Below are 24,249 nucleotides of genomic sequence, written 5' to 3'. Positions count from 1 at the left end.
TAACTAAGATGGCGGGCATAGTAAACTTTAAACATGTTAAACATCAACATGTTAGCATTATCACTGTGAGCATGTTAGCATGCTGATGTGAGCATTTAGCTCAAATCAACTGTGGCTAAGTATAGTCAAACAGTGTCTTTAGCACTGTAGACTCTTAGTCTTTTCTTTTTGCCGTTTAATCTCTTTTAGGTTTTCAAGATTCTGAATTTAAAATTTTTATTTTAATATTATCTGAGGAAAGCTCAGAATTACATGGTCAATCTGAGGTATGTTTTATTAATATAGTCATTATTAACCAGTATTTGTTCACTTTTTTTTTAATTGTCATCCGTTGTCATCGCGACACTGATATGACAGACTAAAATACTGCAACGTTATCTCCACTGTAACATATTACAGTAGAGATACAGCATGAATATATTGTGTCTTTGCCTATTTTTAGCGCTCAAATGTTAAAATTGGTTGTGAGGCGATAAAGATGAATACAGTCCATTCAAATCCTGAGTCGTTTATGTGGTTACTGTACCTACTTGCACTGTTTGACTGGATGGAATAACTTGCATTTCTCCTCATGAATAAAACCCATAAATTATTTCTGTGAGCAGTGATGATTAGTAGAATCACTTCAGGCTAGACTGTAGACCAGTTGGTGGTAAATTACTTAATAGAGGGCTTAGTATTTTACAAGCAGTCATGATTCAATTCAGCAAGGGGTCCAGAAGGGGTTTAGGGCTGGGACAAATATATGGCAGACCCCCCCTGCTCTCTCCAAAACTCAGCTTTCTTCTGTTTCCAGTGAGTCTGCCCCAAACATCCAACACTTTAACATTCGGTCGGGAAAAAATACCTCATTTGATTCCATTCTGCAAAGACTTTACCTGCAAAAAAATATGAAAAAAATCCCATTTCCTGGCAGACGGCAGCGCATGGAACGGGAGCCAGGAAAGCTGCTTTTGATTCATGCTAAATTGCACTCTCAACACAGAACAGTATTCCTGTTCGTTTTTCATCCTTTTCACACTGCACCTACTTCACATTCACACAAACAGAACATATACACACCCACCCACCCCAGTTTCAAAGAATTTGTACCCTCCTGTTCCAAACATCCAGCTCATACACACTCTACATCCAGAGAAACACCCTAATTTCATGTAGAAATTCAGAGTTCAGCATCTATTTTCGGATGTGTTGTGCCCATTCCCTCTATTGGCCCACCCTATTATGTCATAAATTCTGGCTTTAGTTGCAGCAACAGTTCCTGCTTTTGTTGTAGAGTTACATTCATAATCACTGTGTACATTATAAATCTGTCCATGCCAGTGAGTCAGGGCGAATTCCCACACAAGTCACACTCTGGTGCTGTCAGCATTCTCTATTATTTTATTACTATTTTACAGCACCACTCCCCTTTAACTCTGAAGGCTGTCTCCGCTTTAAGTGAAATTTGAACATTACAGCAAAGTGAAAAGTGAAGACATGTACACTAAAAACATCCAATATCTGTTTAAAAAATAATTCACTGCAGTTTCTGTTGAACTTGACATCCAACAAACTTATATAACACCTCAAATGTCATCTATAACCATATATTTAGCTGCAAAGAACAGAATCAGAGGTTTTACAGTGTATTTGATAATGGTCCCTTTATGATGCAGTCAGGGCTTTGATCGCTTGGCCATTTGTTCACATGAGAACTTCAGGTTTGTTATCCTGGAAAACCTCACTTGAAAAATGACTTTTGCAGAGTTACTTTTCCCTCTTAATGGTTTTTTTTAACTGTGAGTTACTGTACGGGCCGTTTCACTTCGTTCACTTGAGGCATGCTTTATAATGTCGTATTGTGGGCTGTTGGAAGAGTTTTCGTCTAATCATTCACACCTACCAATCATAACTGTCATCCCAGGAATGCTCCTTATTACTCTTTACCTTCTTTTGGTTCGGCTATTTTCAACAGCTCTGCTACTGAGGCACCGTTTTATTAATAAAAGCTCAGCAGATGAAATTTAAAATTGATGCATTCTGTTTTCTATTCGGTTGGTGGTTTAGTGGTGCCTAAGATGTGTCACTTTTTAAGAGCAGATTTTGCTACATTAAACCTCGCTCTGCAGTGACATGAAATCAGCAGTTGAAGAACAAAGCTCTTCATCAACTTTACTCCGGGACACAGCAAAATTGTTCATTAAAAAGCAGTAAACATAAACATTTTACCCTTAGACGAACTGCTGTGATGTTCAGCTGATTTTGTTTTAATTGTGATTTCATTTGGTTGGATGGAAAGTTCTGGAAATGGAAATCAATTGTCAAAGTTTTCCACTAGATCCCTGATCGCTAAGCCAGGCTATTGCACAAGGCCGTAAAGTGTTATTTACTGTATTGTTTGTTAAGTTGACTTATTAAGATCAAAACATATTTTAAGGTTATTTTCACACAACATGTTATCACTTGACCAAATTTCCATACTTGCAGTCACATACTAACCACTGTGATAGTATTAGTATTAGTATTAGATAGTAATACTGTAGTATTTCAGCACAACTCCATCTGCCAAGAAAGACTATGAGATGTGGCCAAAGTTTCAGAAAAGCTAGTAAGCAGGTTTTGGGCTAGACAACATATTTTCTATTTACTACTAAAATATTTCTGGAAATATTTAAATGGTTGAAGAAAGTCATGATTACATATACTACATTTTGACTTCAACGTCTCCTCATTCCACTGAAGACTGGACATTTCTGACACTGTCAGTCATAGCAGTTATTGTATTAATATTGTTTTAAGGCTGCTTATAGGTATTGTTTTCATAACTGATCTGCCAATTATTTTCTCAGCGAATCAACGTATGGTTTTGTTCAAAAATTTGTCAGATCTAAAGGGGAACATCTTCAGATTGCCTAACCAACAATCTAAAACCTTAAGTGTTCAGTTAACTATTTTATATGACAAATTTTGCAGCAAATCCACCTTTGACCAGATGGCAGAAGTCAATGTTTGGCATTTTGCTTAAAAAAATATTGTAACAATTGATGATTACTTAATTTCAAATCCATCAACTAATCAATTAACTGAGTAATTGTTTCTACTTCCTGAAGTTTAAAGAATTAATAAAGAAAATTCTCCAATATTTATAACATTAAAATTAACAAAGCAACTAATACATTTAGTTGCTTTGAGAATGTAGAATGTATACTGAGAATGTACCCTCAGTTACTGAGAGAACATATTTCTCACACTTAAAACAATGTTCAGCACAGCACTTCATATCTTAACATCCATTATATAACCTCTATTTAAATTTACAGGTTTTGAGTCGATGTTTCCAGAAGCAAATGCAGACTTTTCAGTTTTGAGCCACAATGCACAATGGACAGTTTAGTCAGGATGTCAGGGAAGGGTCACTGCTCCACACTTTAAGAGGCATACATCCTGAACATTACCTAATTCCTGCTCAGGGTTAGCCAAACATGCCCTCCTCCGTCACGCATTTACTTGATCTGAAAGTAGCCGCAAGATTTGTCTGTTTCTGTTTCTGCTGCTTGATATATGATAATCCTCCTCAGGTAGCACTTTGGGGCTGATTTCTTATTTACAACTAGGTTTTTTTTACGTTAATCATAAATGTCAAGCTCTTGGAGACAGTGAGTCGGGGAGGTCCTACTAGGACAAAAGCATGTTGTCCAGACTCAGTCTAGAGCACAGGTACATTAAATCATTATTTTTCAGACAGGAAATATCTGCCACTGGACATTTTGCCTGTAAAATGTATTTCTAAGATGAAATGATTCCTGTCTGGCACAGCTCTACTCTCATCTGAACTGGGGTGTTTTTACACTCATCTATTCAATGTTAGGGCTTGTTTCTAGAGAAAACCTTAAATGTTGTTCATCTTGCGATTAAACTCTGTGTTTGATCATGCCAAAGATGTGATTTAGAGTGATTCGAAAAGCAGAAAAACAAGTCCAAAGCCAGAGTCTTTGACCTGGCCTTATGAGGTGCCCACCACATTAGCATTTCTCTCTTGGCAGATGTTGATGGTGGGGTGTCTGACTGTGGCTGGCCTCTCTGCAGTGGCCCTGTGCTCCAGGCTCTGGGGAAGGTCGAAGGGGAGGGGGGGCTCCTCACTCCTTGCTCACCCCCCAAACCAAAACCACAAGCTGCCCCATGTCTGATGCCCCCCTCTCACTCTCCTGACCTCAGAGGCAGACCCCAGGCCAGCTGGATGCAGCCTGAAACCCCACACAGTCACCACACAGCCACCACCAGTGGCTGCCACCCTCCTGCCCCTGACCTATCACCCATAACATTACCATAAACTTCTGCATGGCTGCCAAGCAGCACACACAGCAGAGCTTACAGTCAGACTCTGCACTACTCGTCCATGTAAAGATAGCTCTGTCTGAGGGGAGAAAGTGGAGCTGGTGGAGAGGGGCAAGCGCTCTCGGTTACGATGGCATTTTACACGCAACATAAAACCTACTGTGGTGTTTTATGTTTTGTGGCTTGTGGTGATGCCGTGGCATTGCCTGTGGAACAGACCCCTGCCCACTGCAACAACTACTGTGCAGTATTTGAGGCTGATGAAAAATGTGTCCACCAGTGTGTGAACCATTTTGAAACATGCCACAAGTCTGCGTGCTCCACATCTTTTCCTCGCTTGACAAATCGTGCCGTTTCACATTGCCTCAGCCTCTGCGAAAATTGAAGAATCAATAGAGGTCTGATTGAGAAGACCACACACACATGGTGTTACGGTAATAACAGGCCAAGCCTGTTTGTTTGCATAAGTGAAGAGCAGGCTCAAATCATTAATGAGTGCTTTGCGTCCAGCGTGCAACCACAGCTAAGCCAGTGGGTCAACAAGGTTGGCCAGACTAACCACTGTGTGTATGTGTGTGTTTGAGTGAGTGTGAGAGAGAGAGAGAGAGAGAGAGAGAGAGTACATGTTTTTGCATGTCTTTGAAAAGTAAAAAAAAGTTTACATGCAGAGACTGAAGTAGCATTATCAGGATTTGTCAGACTTGTTTTCCTTGCTTGTGTTAATTTGCTCTTACATCATCTATAAGCACTCGCTGTAATGTTTCTATATTTAACATCATTCTATATTTACTGGTGCTCTGACACACAGATACAGTTTTGTTTTCCCAGTGAAAAAAAAAATATCTATGAGACATTTCAGTGAATATTTAAACACTGAAAAAAAATAGCCTCACTTGAAATTTCCAAATCGTTATAATGCACGGTGCGAGCCAAGTGCACTTCACCAACTCAAAGCTGATCCATTTACTGTAAATGAGCTTGTCTCTGTTGGTTTCCTGACCAATTACTGTACAGTGAACTTAGGCCCTGTATTTATTTATCCATAGGTTATTTTAAATGGACTGTACTCAATGCAGAGGCCTTGTTGAGCGGTCTTGTCCTCCCAGCCTACCCTGGGACATGCTAGCAGCGTTTGGCAGACAGACGCGGATGCTGAAGGCAGACTCTGGACAGCTTTATCCTGCCCTGAGCGAGGCCACCCGCTTCGTGCTCACCAGGGCACAGTGACTGGCACAGCATTCCCCGGCCTCAGTTTTTACCTCTCAATTTTCTGCTTCTCCAAGAGAACTGGAGAACACTGTACAGTCATAAAAGCTGTGTGACCATGAAAGGATATCAGGGCCAACCAGAGAATAGGATGTCTCAAACTTAAAAGAATATTATTATTACATAGCACAGCTAAAAAAAACACTCCAATGAGGTATTATTAAGTTAATTATTAAAATTAACATTAACATAATTAAAAGCAGAAATTGTATTTATTAATGATTTAGTGTTTTGGCTTTCTCATTTATGATTGGAGCTGAAATAGTTTGCTTTTAACAGATTATCTGATTGCCAGAAAAATAAACAGCAACTATTTTATGGTTTAAGTCATATGTCAATCTAAAAAGCCAAACATTTGCTTGTTCCAGCTCCTCAAGTGTGATGATTGGCTGCTTTTCGTTGTCTTACATTATGCAATAATGGACTGAATTTCTTTGGGTTTCGAACTGTTGGTTGGTCTGACTATGTATGACCAAACAATTAATCAGTTAATCAAGAAAATTCATGTATTATTGGATTTATCAATAATGGAATTGACTGTTACTGTCAGCCCTATATAAGATGTTTTTGAAAATGGTTTATTGTGGATAAATCGTCTTGCAGGTGAATCCAGAAGACAAGAAATACTAAGATGAAACTGGGTCACTGCAGCAGCAAATGGGACATACAAAGAAAAGTACAGCACAAATTAAGTTTTACGGCGGTGGCAAAGCAAATTTCAGAAGGAGCCACTTCATTGTCAGACTCACTGGTGCTAAATAGAGAAAGGATATGTCATGTTTGATAAGTTATTATTAATTGGTAGGGTTCAGTATGTGGTCTCGTTTAGCAGAACTCTCTTTATAGAAGGAACTGTTAAATCTGCAATTGTCAAAGATGGGATTTGTTATTTTATTAAAAATGCTTTCCAGTTGCTTTATAAAGCTAAAATAGTCAAATGTGGTGACCAGTGACATCATGCTCTTTTACAGAGGGCCACATCTTTTGTTACTGAAGATTTCACCAAACACCAAACACAGACAGACATTTAAAATTACAAGAGCTCTGTCAGTATTTTTTCCTGTGAGACACAATAAATGACAGCAGCACTAAAATAAATGGACCAAATGAGAGAGGACACTGTTTATGGATACAGTATGTATGTCGCTTCAGATCTGCACTAGAAATCAGCAGACTTTTCTAGGAACAAGTAAGAACCATGTCCACTATTGGTGCATTAGAAAATGTCTCTGAAGCAAAAACATAAAATACAATAACTACTCAGAATTAGACTGATGCTAAAATAGAGACAGGAAAAATAAAAATACGATTGATTTCTTTCTGTAACACTATAAACATTGTGGTATTATGGGGCAGACTCCAGAGCATGTAAAGTAAATGCACACAACACATCGGTCAGACATCACGTTCTGTCTGTGGAGCTGATAAAACCACACTAAGCTTCTGACAGCACTGTGATCAATTTGGGATCGTAATATTTCAGCACAAGCCACAGCATCACATTAATGGATTGGTCCTTTTAAAATTGTTGTCGTAATGTTCCCTTTAAAGCTTTACGAGGCATAGTTTTTTAGAGGTGTTCTGGTCTTGTGTTGACCTTCAGTTGATGAGACTGGTTCTGTAATTCTGTGTTTTTCAGACTGGTTCATACAGAGAAAAATATCCCCACCCTCTGAGCAAAAACTCTAAAATAACTTTTTCTTTCATAAATTGGAAACACGTGCTCGTTGTTGATGATGTAAATGTTCAAAAGTGTTAATTCACTAATTAACAGTGAGTCCATTAGACATTCGATTACACACTCTGGGCAGGAGATAAATCAGCTCTGAGTGTAATTCAAACATGAGCTCTAGCCAGGCAGCTTGTTTTCTGTCCGACTGTGGTTTTCCAACAGTCTAAATCCATGAAGCGGATTTGCTCACAACAGCCAAAATATTTCTCCAATCTGCATCCCCTTGTAAAGCAAAGGAAGGAAGGCAGAGCTCACAACTGTTTGTTTTGTGCTGCCTACGGTCTCACAACCCTGTAACATAAGGCCAGGCTTTCATTGCCTCTCCACTGCATGAGCAAAAGGGAATTAGCTTTTAAAAGTTTGTTTTGTAAGAGTTGTAAATAAAGCGGCACTGATTCAGACCTAGATCCCCCTTTCTCTCAGATGGGGCATGGCTTGTGTGGGTGGCTTTGGAAATACTGAGGCATGCTGAATATGTTTATATTACACTGTCCCCAAGGAGAGTTGAGCTCTGTGGTGCAGATGGATTACAGGGGGAAAAGAGCTGTTGTAGACCTTTAAAGTTCAGTGTTAATGGTGGGAGTGAAGTGGCTGTGTAGGTGTGATGTGTTCATTTCACAGGTCGCTGCCATTTCTATCCACGACGATGGAGGTACAGGGGGATTCCCACACCAGCCCAAAAATAATGGTGTTTATGCTAAGGTTAAAGATACAGAGTTTAAAGCTGCACTGATCACATGACCATTGTACATAAAAGTGGTTGCTTGTAGTGATAAACCCAGAGTGATGACCCAAAAACCTGATCAAGCCAGCTGCCGCTTTGTTGCGTGTTTGCCCGTGCTTTTACGGTACCAGTGTTTGGAGTGACCGAAAAAGAACGAAAAGAATGCATTTTAGCAATCATTTCTTATATTTTATATACCAAATAAAAATGACATTTGAATACATATCACATATAAAATAAGTATTTGTATTTATGGCATGTTATATTATTATTATAAGATATTTAATTTTTGGTTGTTTTTCAGTTGAATTATCCACTGCTGAAAAGACACAATTTTTTAAAAAGTTCAGTGAATGAATGATGTTTCCAAAGTCAATCAGTAATCGTGTTAAATAATTGTGATCTCAATGCTGACCAAAATAATCATGATTATGATTTTTGCTATAATGAAGAAGTCCTACCTGCCAGCACCTCTAAAGCGCACTAATTAACACTTTTTATCTCTTTTGTTTAAGCCATTGATAGTTTGGCACATAACCCCCTGTATAACCAGAATGTGTTGTTTTTGCCCTTCATTAAACAATCCATAGTGTATTAATTAGTATTACAATATATCTTACATAAATACAGCTAAACATAAATATTAATGTTAAACAAAACTTCATATTTATCATGCAGAAACGAAAGTGGTATCAATGTCCTCATGTAACTCTCAGCAAGAAAATTAATAAGCGTATTCCCCAAAATATGGAACTATTCCTTTAAGCGTTGATGGAGACCAAAGCATTGCTCAAAGAGTGAATATTGGCCTTAAGTTGCATGACTCCAAATGGATGTTAATGTAGCTCCTCGTCTTCTTGATGTGTAAACATGCACATCTAACAATGATGATATGTCTGTGTTGTGTTAACACCTTGTTCTGCTGCCCCCAAGAGGCAAAAAAATCAGTTAATTTAGGTAATTCAAGTATTTTGATAAAACAAACACCAGAAAAGAAAAAACGTACAAGGGAGACAAAAACAGTAAAAGATGTTGATAGATTTGTTTTAACACCTCCACAGCTGTAGATATCTGTTCCCAATCAGGACTTTTCATGTAAGAGCACACCAGCTCTCTTCTACAGTAATGAACCACAGCAAGAGCAGTCCTGTGCTGTTTGGATGGAAGTGTGTGTGTGTGTGTGTGTGTGTGTATGTGTGTATGTGTGTATGTGTGTATGTGTGTATGTGTGTGTGTGTGTGTGTGTGTGTGTGTGTGTGTGTGTGTGTGTGGGTGTATGTGTGTGTATGTGTGTGTGTGGGCAGGCATGCCTGAGGTTGCTGAGCCTCAGCCTTCTCCTCAACATTAATAAGGACTTCCTTCCTACCAGACAGAGTCAAACACCTGATCACTTACCAAGGAGGACATGCCCACGCATCCCTCAGAGCTGGCAGCCTTCAGCCACTAATAAGGATCGGCCTGTGTTCTTTAGCTGCCCATCAATCAAAATGTTCGCATGCCGGACATCCATACACAAATCATGTTTTCTCTCCGTACTCCACCCCTAATGTGTGAGAGCGTGTTTGTGTGTAAGTTTAGAGTTAGATATCATGGGTGGCAACTATATCCAGGGAGACAGGGCAAGAAATAATCCCTCTCATACACACACCACTTCAAAAATTACAACTTTTTCTCCAATGGCAATAAAGTTTGGCCTCTTTTAAAAATGCCGAGCCAAGACACACCAGGTGAAATGTGCATTTTCATGATGTGCATAACCTCTTATTTTTCCTCCTTAAATATCAGGTTTTGAAATGGTTTTTCCATAATTGAATTAGAGTGGCTAGTCACAACTGACTCAGGAACACATCGGCAGAGTTTTCAGCCCAGATGCTGTCAAAGACTCCCTTGGCCAAAGCAATAGACAAGTTGCTGAGCAGAATATTATCTTATTTACAGACCTCGAGCTTGTGACTGTAATCAGACTTACTCCAAAGTTCTTAACTGCAATATCATGATTAAATTATCACTTTTCACCTGATATTAGATTCTTGATATATGATATCTCAAATATGTGGGCCACACATGTTGGCTGTCATGATTCAGATTAGTGTTTCGTGGTTCTGTCAACATGCCTCCCAGCAAGGTAATGTTTCAGCAGTAAGAACTGCATTAGTCAGTTAAGAAGTTTTGAAGCCAGTTTGTGCTGCAGGCAACAAAATATCTTTCCCAAAAAATTGAAACCTACTGTCCTTCACTCCTGCGGCCAGTGGGTGCTCAGTATAAATTAGTGGTTTTAACATCCAATATCATCTAGTCTTCATGTTCTGTATGCAACAGAATAATATTAATAGATGCAGTACAAGTGAGTCATGTGATTATTTCGATCAGATGTTGAAAAACAGATGTGATGACACAAGCACAAGATTCTTTGGCTTTCTAATGTCCATTTTTAATATTGACCAAACTATCAATGCATGTCAAAAGGATGACACACAATAAAAGGAAGTACACATTTTAGGTAATAATACTTTGATATTTATTTGTTATATTGTGCAGTTCAGTTTATCGTTGGAAAAATATTGATACTCTGTCAACTTGGCATCCATCCTGTAAATAAAACGCTAATCTTTTGCCATAATAGGGTACAATCAAAGGTAGTATGTAGTACATAATGATCGTATTTTACATAAAATAGTAGGGGTAGTCTGTAGTTAGTATACATTGTGCAATTGCATTTGTTTTCTCCTCTCTATCCAGGCTTCTAATCTAAAACTCCCTGTTTATGTTGTTTTTCATAATTTTATTTGGCACAGTGGTCACAGCTATGGGCAGTCTGTTAGTAATATTTCTGTGTATTCAGACATGATGGTTGTTGCTGCTCCTGCTAAATACCCAGTTTTTCTTGTATTTGTTCCAAGTAATACACTGTTTTGTCCTCCATTAGTACAAACAAAAGACCACTGCCTTGTGTCAACAAGCTGAATTATGGCAAACTGGACATAATCACATGAAAATGTCTTGGAGAAGAACTTCACAGCCATACTAGGCTTAAATTCTATGTCAGATCCCTCCCATTTTCTCATGGGACGGCCACCATTGGGGTGGATGCAGCTCAAGTGGTAGAGCTTGTTAATCTTAGGATCGTGGTTTGATCTCTGGCTCTGCCTGTCTACATGTCAAAGTGTCATTGAGCAATACAGTGAAATCTGTATTTGCGTGTAAGCTGCTTTGGAAAAAGCTGTCTGCCAAAGGAATGTCCTAAATCTGAAATTTGGGCTGTATTTATAAAAATTATTCAATACTTGACTTTCTCTAGCAAGTAACCTCTCTGTACAGAGAAACCTGGGTATTCCGTCACTTTGGAAAGCATTACAGATGACAAATATGTCATTATTTATGAGGACTGAATTTCACATGATTCCCTCTAGCTGCCTAAAGTAGTATACTGCAATTAGATATTCCTGTTTGTCCCAGACTTGCTACTCACTCCTAAATTTTCAAGCTGTAACCACAAAACTCTGTGGCACTATCAAAGACAAACAAGCCGAATCTTTATCGAGCTCCATTTCCATAATGCAGTTTCTTTTTGAATATCCCTCTGTGTGGGTTTTCCACAGTACAAGTCTGAACAAATTCAAGCCCAGCTATTCTACAGTGCTAAGGTTCTCAGCTCTGTTTGATTAGGGCAACACACAGGAGGTCCACTGCCACGGTGTTTTCTTTACCTGGGCCCATAACTCTTAAAAACACACAAACACTTGGGTTGTAAATGACCTGTTCATCACACAGTGACAGGAGAGGTGATTCTGGACTCTTGGTGGGCCAGGTGTGCAGATCAGGACAGCTGTACCGTGCCAAGACCTGTTGGCATGGCGACGCGGGACCATGGAAAGTTCTGGAATCTGTCGCTGCTGGCAGGGCCGAGCTCCTGAACGGGACTGGTGTTGGCTTTGCCTCCAGCTGTTTCTTTACAGACATGCTGAACGCCAGCAACAGCCAGGGGCCAAGATCAGCCAGCGAGTCTGGCCACACACAGGCCACTTACACACACACATACACACACATACATATATATACCCCCACAGTTATACAAGCGCACACAAACAAACACACAAGCATTTTCTGCAATAAGCCCGTCTCTGCCAGAGCAACAAAATGCCACAAACCCAAACACATTTTCACACATCTCTGTTTTCTTCATATTCCCATATTAAATGGTAAATGGACTGCATTTATATAGCACTTTTCTAGTCTTACCGACCACTCAAAGCGCTCTACAACACAACTCAGCATTCACTCGTTCATATACACATTCATACACTGCTGGTAGAGGCTACCATGCAAGGTGCCACCTGCTCATCAGGAGCGACAGCCATTCACGTCCACTCACACACACACTGTTCAGCATCTTGCCCAAGGACACTTCAACATATAGATAGCAGGGGAATTGGACCGCTGACCGTCCGATTAGTTGACAGCTGCTCTACTTCCTGAACCACAGCATTGTTATTTGCTTTCACTTAATTGCTGAAGGAATCTGTATTTGTCCAGCAGTTTAAAGGTGTGGAACCAGGTGCTTGGTTTGCTGCTGTCATAATCTAATCTTCTATATGATCACATACTGGAAAATATGCTTCTTTTTCAAAAGAAATGACCATAATAAACAGATCAGTAGCTTGAAATCACACATTTGAACAGCATGCCAGTTTTACAACTCTGCCACCTTTCTTGGACAATACTTCACTTTTTTCTGTGAAAAATGTAGAAAACATGCCCTTACAGTTCTTCACTAATTATAATGTGACAATGTAATACACAGGACAGGAATGTTCCCGCTGTAGCTTTATAATATCAGTGGTGCTTGAAACCTTTGATTGAGGAACCTTTGAAGGTGGTGTCAGTGAATAATCGCTCTGTTGAAACGGCCCCACCACAGAAAAATAAACTTGCCATCTTTTGTTTTCCTTGTGTGGTCAATGGTAATTCATTGAGTAAAGAGAAATGAAGGGAATTCTTTTGAGGCTTTTGTTTGCAAATTCATTACGTTCTCAAGACCGGGCAAAGTGGCTGCGGAAATTAAAATTTATTGAAATCTATTTCAGTGGTAAAGTTGGCTGTGTTTCTTGGAGAGTCAAGCCTCACACAGTGAGTTTTGGTCAGCGAGGAGGGTGAACTGCTTTTGTGGCTGTGTTCGGAGGAAGGAATGTGTAGATTTGTGGCCGGTGGAAACCTGCAGCTAGAGGAACTGGTCATAATGGCAAGGTATAGACTGATCAACAGTCTTTCATGTTTAAAATCAAAACATTGTGATTCTTATTCTTGCGGATAAGTGGCCAAAAAGGCCAGCAGAGGATCACATTGACTGCCAATTTGACAGGATAATGGCAGGAGTATGGCAGCACAAAATGTGTCAAAAGCATCAAAAGCATCAGTAATACAAGAAATAACAGACCAAAAATGTAATTTCACTTGTCTTCACTCACAGCCATCTCAGTAGTCCATAATGCATTGCAGCTACAGGGCACATTGTGTTTTGAGTTGATGACCCAACTCTAATGCTCTTGAAACTGGGAAAAATATGCTTTTTGTCTTGCTCTTGCTATCCTATTACTATATCTGGCTCTCCAAATCAAACCAACAGCATGATAATGTAAGGCTTTCTGGGAAATGTAGGAAATCACTGACGGACGTACAATTCAAAAATGGTAATTAAAGGTGAGCTTATGTAACTTTACAGATACTGTGTTTGTATCATATTGGAGTCACCATAATTGCTGTTAGAGATGTCCAGAGCCGATCCTAGCTATGAGTGGTGCAGGGTTGTTTTTCTTGATGACTGTGAGACTTTACACTGCAGCATTTCACTGCATATGAGTGTGAAAATTATAGTGTGATTGATGGTTGTGAAATCAGAGTTGCCAAATTTGCAATCAGTGTTGCTTTTAGTCAACACGCAAGTACCAATTTCCACAATCCGTTAATCATTTTTCATAAAAGAAATACTGGAATTTGTATAGCTGTGTCAATCTCATTCATGCTTGTTGCCATTTTCGTGATTATTATTCTGTCACTCCTCTTCTGCCTTTGGCACAGGAAGGTGATGTTGCTGTTCTTAATCCTGCCTACAAAGCATTGATTGGCTAAGTCGTTAATGAGCCCTCCACGTGCCCGACACTAGACCTTCTTGAATCACTAAAAAATGTAGATGATTATTCATAGGTCTGGAACCAGACAAAATTTTGCAGGTGTTTATTGGTCACAAACTCTACGTAATCACAACATTTAAACAAAAAGGACTGCATTATTAAATTGTGGTGGCCTCGTCAAATATTCCTAATGGACAGTTTTTGAGAAAGCCTTTTGCTGCTTTTCTCCAAGTCATTCTGTCACCAGCAGGTTTGGGATGTTTCACTTGAAGATCTGTCCATCGTCCAGTCGCTCAATAGCCTGCTGAGATGAAGTATGACCTGACTGACTGAAAGACTTCCTCTTCGCTGTCTGTCTCACTGGGCACAGAGTGGGTGGATATGGTTAGCAGCAGTCATAACAAGCATTTTTCAAAATGAGCTTCATCTGATGACAAGCTCGGACATATTGAATGCCCAACAGTGTTTTCCAGTCCAGGTCTCTGATGGTGCTGTCCAACAAAGACTTTGTTCTCCAACTGTACAGAGGGAGGAAATGTTGTTGGAAATTTAGCAGTTCAGCATGTTTTAAGCATTTTACACACAGCTGGACATGCATAGCTTCCTCAAGCTGCTACAAAGCTTTTCACTGAATTCACCCTAAATCATTATGTTGTCACTTCAATTTCACTCTCACATATGGCATGATATGTCTTAATGCATGTGGTTACCACACTTATTACTTTACCAGAGTGTGTCCATCAACTTGCAAAGCTTCACCAATAAACTAATTTCCATTTACTGTCCACTGCTGATGTTGTAAGTACGTCTTTGCTTTCCATATCCGTAGTGACTGCCAGCACTCGAGCAACCCACCCATCTGGTCTCATTTTGACACCCGAGGTTGCCATCTTGTAAGTCAGAAAAAGTAAGAGCTATAGAAAGGTGACAACAGTTTTCCCTCCTAGTTTACCTCCCTGCACCACACTGAGTCTGACAAGCTGCTGAAAAATAGGACCGGGTCACATTTCAGCCTCAAAAGAATGTGTAGGGGCTGTGAGTAACCCTGTGGTCTGCTTTGGCATGTTTGGTCTGGCTCTTCATAATATCATGTAGTGTGCCATTGAGGATTGAGGGCATGAACACCAAAGAGAAAGTGCCGAGGGCGTTCCTACTTTGGACCAAAATCAATGCCAAAACCTAATAGTAGCACTGTAATCAGTCTTCCCCCTAATATTAGCACCATGGCTGTTTTCTCCAGGGTGGCGGTTGGTGTGTTTGGCTCAGTGCATCCTCTTTGACCTTAAATTCAGTCCTGTGGCTTTATAAAGCACCTCTTGGCATAATCAGCAGTCAGCACATTAATGAGATTCAGCATTGGCCTTGTGTGAGATGTTTTTACCTGAATGTAGCAGAAGATAATGACACCAGTGATCAAAAACATCCTCAATTTCAATACTAATCCTTCTTGAAAATAAAACAGATTACTGAATTGATCCATTATGGTTCTCTGCGTGTCAGATGTATTAACTTCTTGAGCTTTTTCGCCACATGGTTTTAACATTCAACTCTGCTCAGGAAATCTCGTGGAACTGCTTTTTCTTTTTATCAAAACCAGAAGTGCTGGCAATGGTGGGCTAAAGCAGAAAGAGTCCAGTTACACAGAGAAATAGTCCCAAAAGGACTGGACATGAACTTAAAGATAACTTGGTCAACGCACTTCAAATCAGAGTTGACATTCAATATCGTCCCCACTGGCAATTGTTGCACCTCTTACACTGCAGGGCTTCTACTATTGCACCTGTGCTGAATTTGCAGGAAAACTCATATCCTTACCCAAAAGAGAAGAGCTTGTCGATTAAACTAGAAGGCAATCTCTGGTCAATCAAGCCACCCAGTATGCGCTCTCACTGTGAATTAAAATTAAAATTGATATCCCCAGCAAGGCCAATGTTTTTTGTTCTGCCACTAAATGTCGGCGATTTATCATTCAAACATCCCAGGGTTTTGTGTAGGTACTTTTGGACCTCAGGTTCAGTGGGTTTGATGCTCAGCCAGGGACAATATCGAATCCATGCCAAGAGTCCAAGCTGTGAACGCTTGTCTGAGAGTTACCGTAAATCCTTCTGCTCGCACCACTAAGAAGCTCAGAAAGCCACAGCCCTGCTATTTGCCACCCCTGTGGTCCTTACAGGTAGCCACTGAGACTCCCCAAATTATGATCTTCATGTATAGGGGAGCAATGCAAAAACAGAGCTCAATGGATAAAGGCCTACCTGTTGCCCCTTATTTTCCTCAGTGGATAAGGACTAGGGCTGTCAGTTTTCCTCTGTGTTGATTAATCTGGCACTTTATTGGATGTGATCCTGATGATTAATGGTATATTATCCTGGAAAGGTTGCCCCTCTGATAAAAAACATTGAGATTTCAGATATTTCCTGGTTGAACCTGATATTCCTGGCTGTTACTCCTTAACATGCGAAACTTTTGAATGTGATATGTACAGAAGTCCATCTGCTTAATTAACCTTTTACACTATCTCATTGTTGAAATTTCATTCATTTATGATCTGTTCTTATGTACCAGTTGCTTTATTCTGCCCTTATTCCAATTATACTTTAACTGAATTTCCTTTAGTAGTTAAAGTGTAATGATTATTATATTTCCTGTTTTGCTCTTGATTAATGAATGTTAAACTTTTCACATCTTCAACAATTAGCTGATTATGGTCAAATGTTATGTGGCTGTAGATCATGGTTCATTAATGTTCCTCTGTACTGATAGATTTCACTTGCAAATCATTAAAGTGTAAACACAATGAATTAGCATAGTGTAAGTAAACATAATAATGTTCTTAATTTAGACTTCTTTTTCCAGATGGAAAATGGTCCATCAGTGGGGTCCAGAAGGTGAAGTCCAACACTGCCCCCACCAGGAGTTCCCAGCAGGGTTCTGAGATCACACATCAAGGTCTGTCGCTGGCCCTCGACCCCTGCCGAGGCCTCTGTGACGGGGAGGAGCCAAGATTGAGTGGGCCGGAGGAGACAACACACCATAGCTGTGTGCAACTGCACAGTGAGTCCTTTCGCTCGTTGCCATGCTGTAGCTGACCGCAGGATTGCAGTATTTACTTAAGAGCCGGTGCATAAGAGAAAGGCGGACCACCGGCAGTCACCACCCGCCGGGCCCTGGGCAGGACCTGGGGCTCATCTTTGTTGAAAATGGCTCTGAAACCTGCCACCTCCCACCGGGCTGGCCTATATTTAGCAACAAACTGAAAAACCTCTTCATTCTTAAAACGCTGTTTAGGTTTCCATTGAGAAGGGGGTTCAGAAGAGGACGGGTGGTGATGCTGCACTCCTGTGGTCTGAGAGGTGCTTCTCTTTGTCCTGGACTCACCTGTACAAGTTATTTCAGTTAACAATTTACCTAGGATGGAAATGCTCTCTGTCCGAAGGATAGCCAAGTAAAATTTGGCCGGGGAATCCGATAAGAGACATCTTTATGCCAAGAAAGAACGTGATAAGATTGGTATCTGAAAAACACCTAAAAGACAGGTGCCAGTGCACCTAATTTCTAGAGACACCTAGATATAACCTGAAATTTACACTTTTTTCTGATCTTTTGATGTGCTCCTTAGTTAACATGGAAAGTGACTGTCGAGTCTGTGAGGGCAGAGGCGGAGCACAAAATTCTGGACCCTGTACATAGACATCCTCTATGGGCCCTTCTCCAAATCCATGGCTTTTCATTCTAGTATCTTTGTGGGCCCTCCTCACGGGAGAGCCCTGTATACTGAGTTCCCCTTTTCCCTGCAGTCATATGCCCCTGTGTAATGGGTGTGAAGCCTAATATGGTAACCAATGTGCATAAAGACAGTTATAATTACATGTGAACCAGCTCTCGGTCCACACCAACAACACAATATCTGATGGAAAAAGTAAGTGAGATTGCACATTTTTGGAGGTGCGGGACAAATAAGTCATTCACAGTGAGAGATAAATTGCACATACACTGAATTTACAAGTACTCTTAAATAGTCAAATTAGTATACTACTTGGCAGATTATAGGATTTCTGTCCTAAATCCAGGTGTCTGCTTTCTAGTCTACACCTAAGTCTCAAAGGTATTCTTTTAAGCATCTGAATATTCAATACTTCACAGTTTTTGCTTCATTTGCTTGAGAATTTGTTTCCTTCTTAATGAAAATGACGATTTGCTGACGCTGTCTTTTTCTGTTTGCATGCTTTTCTACTCTTCCCACTTCTCAACGTCTCATTGAACTCGGGAGGAGGGCAAACCAAGACAGGACATGCGTATTACATGTTTTCATTTGCCCTCATATATGCCTGAATAGTGAAACAATCCCTCTTTTCATGCCCATGGTTTCATTCAGTGGGTGGCGAGAGCACCACTATGATTGAGGATGAGGGAGCTGGGTGATTTTTTTCCAAGGTGAGCACCTCATGGGAGATGACTGCTCGCTGCCATTAGTTTAAGTGCAGGAGTGTCAGTTAACCCGACACTGGCACCAGGAATACTTAATGCCAGATGGAGGGAGCTGTCCTTGAAGTCGTAACAAGCAGGCGCAGAGAAACAAGCCTTTATTCAGTGTGAGAGAACATAGAAAAAATTGATAACTTAGCAAGGTTACCACAAAGTGTACGTTAAATCCCACATAGGAAAGGGAGGGATAAAGGAGATTGAAGGGGGTGGGGAGGGGCAAAAGTCCAAAGTGGATAAAAACACAGTTTAGATGTTGCTGACTGTAATTTTTGATTGCGTTCAAAATATGCAGGAATATAAAACAAAGCAGTGGTTGTCACGCTAAAGGGTCCAGCTGCTTAAGAGGTGTCAAATTATTGTACCTCAGCTGGATACAACGGTGTTGGAAGCCAGGGGGTGAGAAAAGAGCCAAACCCAGCAGACTTTGGCACATTTGTCCTTTACCGCTGGCACGGATGAGCCACGCTGTGAGGCTTCAGAGCATCGATAGGCCCCTGGTGTTTTACTACCCAAAACTATGAGCTGCTACAAGAGCCGAACCATCAAGACTACCTCCTGGAAGGACAGTAAACATGACGACAAGTGCTTCTTCCACATGGTGCACCTCCTAGTCCACTGACCAAATAGTTCTGATGTAGGTCCAGCTAAAGAGGAATCCATTCAGACAGCGAGGCAGTATGAGGCCTAAAAGTTTCAGTTTTCAAGATTGAATAAATAAGATCAGAGCAGCTGAAGTACCAGGTTTTTGGGGAATGTGTCCTGGCTGCAGTAGACACGGAGCTGAGAGCTATTACTTAAAATAACTTGACACCAGAAGGACCAGTGAGGAAATTACAAACACAGTCATGTCAGTCTATGGAAGCACCTCACACAAAGGTCCCCAAAGAGGTCTCTTGTTGTCAGCTTTTATAAAATCCACCCCCTCTCCTTTTTTTTTGGTACTTAATTGAAAATTGTGTGTCAGTCCTGCCAACAATTGCAATAAAATGCTGAATGCACTGAGCTGTTGGCATGTTCCCTGATCTGGCACTTAAACCTAGGAGTGCTGCTGAGTCTCTGTTGATTGTCTACTTCTCATTCATTAGGTATGGTTAATGCTGACACTCCTGAACGGTGACTCCTCACTTGAGCGAGGGGCCTGTGAGTTCAGAACCCAGGCATCCGCAGAAGAGAGGAAACAGTTGAGGGGCACGGCGGTGTCACCACTGACACATCACAGGAGGCTTTTGAGAAGTCTTTGGCTCTTCCCATACTGGTCCGGTACCAGTATTCAGCCATGTGGACAGAAAAACTAAGCAGGCAGGTCTGTTGAGCACTTCAGCCAAGTTAAGCACGGAAATATTTCTTTCCTGTTAACTCAAGAGTCTGGCAGTCACCTGTGTGAGGTTGCCCTCTCTTTTAGTCGCGAGCCACCGGCCATTCGGTTCAGCCATGTCAGGCGTGTTAAAAAAAAAGGCCTACCTGGTGATGAACCATGAGTAAAGTCAAATATGTGGATTCTGAAATTTTACAAATGAGATTAATGTTTTGACACTGCCATGCATGTCACTGTCTCTTAACTAAGTTAAAAATGTTCATTTTGCTGGTTATGTTAGCTAAAAGAAATTCCTTTAGTTGTTGAAGTCTAGAGTTGCTGTGAGTTCCTGAAGGCCCTGTTACAGGGGAGCCAGGTCTGTGGATACATTTCTGCTTGGGCAAGGCTGGTGATTGTGTTTGGCGCACAGTAGCTCACTAGCACATGCTCTCCTTTAACTTGCATTAAGCTATTTTTTCGGCCACTTCAGTGCAGAGGAAACAAGCTGAAAACACAACATTAAAGGACCTGTGTGTAGGATTTAGTGGCATGCCTGTTACATGCCAGCTTGCAGCTTGCAACCAACGCGTATACCTAGTCCTACCCTCTCCTTTCAAGTGTGTAGGACAACCTATGGTGGCCACTAAAAACACAAAGTCCCTCTCTAGAGCCAGTGTTTGTTTTCACATTCTGGGCTTCTGTAGAAATATGGCGGTACAACATGGCGGACTCCATGAAAGAAGACCTGCTCCCTCTGTAGATATAAAGAGCTCATTCTAAGGTAATGAAAACATGATTCTTGTTTTTAGGTGATTATACACTTATGAAAACATACAGTAATTATCCTACACAGTGGACCTTTAACATCACCTTATAAAGTTTATTTGGGGAACTTTTTTATCTCCTTATTAGCACATCCAGCAGATACAGTATGGAGAAACATAAGCATTAATTTGGAGTTGTGTTTCTGGCCACCTGATGAATGTAAGTGCAGTATTCACTCTCCTTTTAACTGCTGAGGGAAATGTCTGGCTCTTTAGCTGCTAAATGCACGACTATGTTCACAGGCCAGCTTTATCAGTCTGCTGTTTGGTACTCAGCAGATAGTGTACAGTGGGTTGTTAGAGCTTTATTGCTGCAAACGCTACCTGTTTTGGCAAAAAATGACTGCATGAGAGCTGTGAGACTGAACCAAAACAGTAAAGTAGATGTAAAAAATCAAAACAACTTGCTGAAAGATGCTAAAACACACCGAGGCTTTTAAGGGAAATGTGGAGTTACATGGTAATTCTCTGTGGATTTGTCACAATGAGCAACCCCTTTCACATTACACGTGATCATTTGATCCATTGTTAATATTAAGATGTTTATTGTAGCAGCTCTAACTATGTGCACAGGTTCCACGACCCCTTTAACCGTAAAGCTTGTTAAAGATGAACATTAGTGCAGCTCTTTGCATTGCAATGCATTTGCAACAATTACCAACTGCTGCAGAAGAGGCGCTTCCAGTGGCTCTAACAGATCAAATTTGTCTTGATCCTTTTATGTCAGTGCATTACATTTTGAGGAGATGGATGGCCTACATTAAGTTTTCCCCCCAATGATCCAACATGGCATCCCATGGGTGCCTCACTGGAGCCTTGATAGAAATTCTTCATTCACTACTTGAAAGTTCACACACAGTAATGTTTGCCTTAAGTTCAGTGAGGACATGAGCAAGTGTGTCTCTGCACTCAATGGCCAAATAAAACGGAAAAAGGACCAAATCATAATAATAATGCAAATATATGGAGGAGTACGTATGATACAAACAGGCAGGTGGCCAAATGGGCATCAACAAGGGCCAGAGAGGGAGTCTCATTTTTCCTCCTGACAGAAATGTCTACAACTAAGCATATGTCCTTTAAGTAGAGTTTGGATTGTCAACAGATGAAAATATACTGTGTGAGCACTACTAGATGGCTGTTCCTATTCCAGAACACACAAATCTTAGCTTCTGTGAAATACACTGCTCCTGCTGCCCGCATCCTACTCACCATTTTGCACAGGAAACTGCCCAAGACTTGATCTTAATTAGTCTGGCACTGAGCAATAACATCCTCTGGGATTAGAGATTGTTGTGATAGATTAGTGCAGGAAAAATGATATTTTTTTTAGTGCTGGATGGGACAACAAAATGCTCTGGTAATGCAAAAATCTTAGATGTGAATTTTGTAAAATAACAAACTTTATTTTAAAAGAAATGATATATACAGCTGTTAGGTTAATATGTAAATCTGGACCAAGCAACAGATGAGATGACAGAGCTGTGATCATACATTGTGCTGAAACTGAATAACTTTGATTAATTTTACAAGTATGTGTTTTGTTGTGTCAGTGGAATTGGATCAGACATTCTCTGGGTGGTAAAGGTTGACTTTTCCTAAGCTACTTCTGTGGTTGGCTCAGTTGGGATTTAGAAATACCTAAAATCCAAGACAAACTTGACCATGGAGTCTGTGTTCGACATTTTTCAAAGTGATCAGAAATCCACTTTTACAATGTGGATGTTTGAGTTCGTGTTCATTTGAGGTGTGCCGTCTTTTCCAAATACTATGTAACATTCAATAATTTATTCGTCAGTCCAACTTCCACTCAGGCCTTTATTTTCCCATAAATTGATTTCTGTCTGTTCTCTCGATTTATTTTACAGTCACCTGTCAAGAAATGTCATCGATTGTACTGACTGGTCGACATCAGGTGGAGCAATTCCATTTTAAATGAACTTATTCTGAAAAGGTGAATAGTGACGATTAAAGAGCAGGCTTTGATCATTTTTCAGAGGCCATGACTGTTATGCTTAAAGAGGCACTCTCTGTGATTCTTGGCCCATGCATTATTTTCTGTATAAATTACATACAAAGAAAGCTTAAGAGGTGTTTCTCAAGGGCTCAACATTTTTTATGCCTACACTCCACTGGCAAATGCACTATGGAAAAGCTGCACTGTACTTGAAGTGCTGTATTTTAGTGTGGTTTAGAGCTGAGGTGGGGATCAATTGCTTGGTTTTTGCAGCAGCATCCCAGAAACCCCAGAGAGGCAGGTCTGAAGGACAGGTGGGGAGCCACACAGTGCCACCTCAAACCACTGTCACCACGGCAGGAGAGGAGGGGGCTCACCACAGAGTTAGAGACCAGCATGCCCAGACAGGCAGGAGGCGGTCAAACACTGCTCTGTCTGTGTACTAGTGTGTAGGGCTACAACTTGGGCTTATTTTAGTTTTTGATTAACCTGTCAATTATTTGTTTAAATTCATCATTTATCCAGTGCCAAAACCTGCTGGAAATTTTGCCGGTTTCCAGACCTCTGCCCACATCTCATATTTATATTTTTTATAATAAGGTGAAACAAAATGGCAATTCAGTCTGATTATTAGGCCACTACAAAAATGTCCACCTCAGTTTCCCACAAATCATGTTGACATCTTCAGATGTCTTGTTTTACCCAAACAAGGGTGGGGGGGTTGGGGTAGAAGAGAGTGATAGTGTCAGCTGTTGTCTTTTTATTCTTTCCTGTTGTGTCCCCCTTGTGACCTTGATTTTATCATTTTACTCTTGACACAAAACAGTGTGAGCTCCCTCATATCTCTGAACAGCCTCACACAAAGTCTCTGAGAAGCCAAATCTGCGCACATCTCTAAAAAAAATAAAATCAAAATAGAATAAAATTGTTTTCTTTGGCTTTCTCTTCTTTTTATGCATTTATTTTGTGGGTTGTACACTTAATTCTCCTCCTCTTTTGTCCCCCTCTTTATATCTTCTGTGCTGTATAACTTTGTGGAAACCTCAAATAAGACATGTTTCTTTTGAATAACGTGGCTCATGCTGCCATCTTCTGTTACAGAAGCAAGCTTCATCTAAATGGCTCAACACTCGCTCACTGCCACATTATGTAATAGGCCTATGGAAACTATTAGTGACACTATAACTATTAACTTCCATTAGCATTAATTCCTGCGACAAACATGCTAGAAAAACTGAAACTGCATCTGCACGTTAAGAACGCGTGTAGCAGCCAGTGCTCGCAAACCGCCATTAACATTGTTCACTCACCACTTACTACAACTCAAATGAATCATTAAAACTCGCATTCGTCTACTTAGTGAAACAATAAGGTCGACAATGTCAGTAAATTCAAACAATAGTGAAAATATCGTCGATAGGATTTATGTAAAGCCCTAATCGAAAACATACAGCCTGTGGTTTCTTTGTGGCGGCGGCCTGCGAGCGTTCCATTCATAGCAAGCCAATCGGAGCGGAGCTTA

Source organism: Chelmon rostratus, chromosome 6 (assembly GCF_017976325.1).
Source record: "Chelmon rostratus isolate fCheRos1 chromosome 6, fCheRos1.pri, whole genome shotgun sequence".
Classification (NCBI taxonomy): Eukaryota; Metazoa; Chordata; class Actinopteri; order Chaetodontiformes; family Chaetodontidae; genus Chelmon; species Chelmon rostratus.
The sequence above is the reverse complement of the archived record's forward strand: the minus strand, read 5'-3'. Positions refer to the sequence as shown.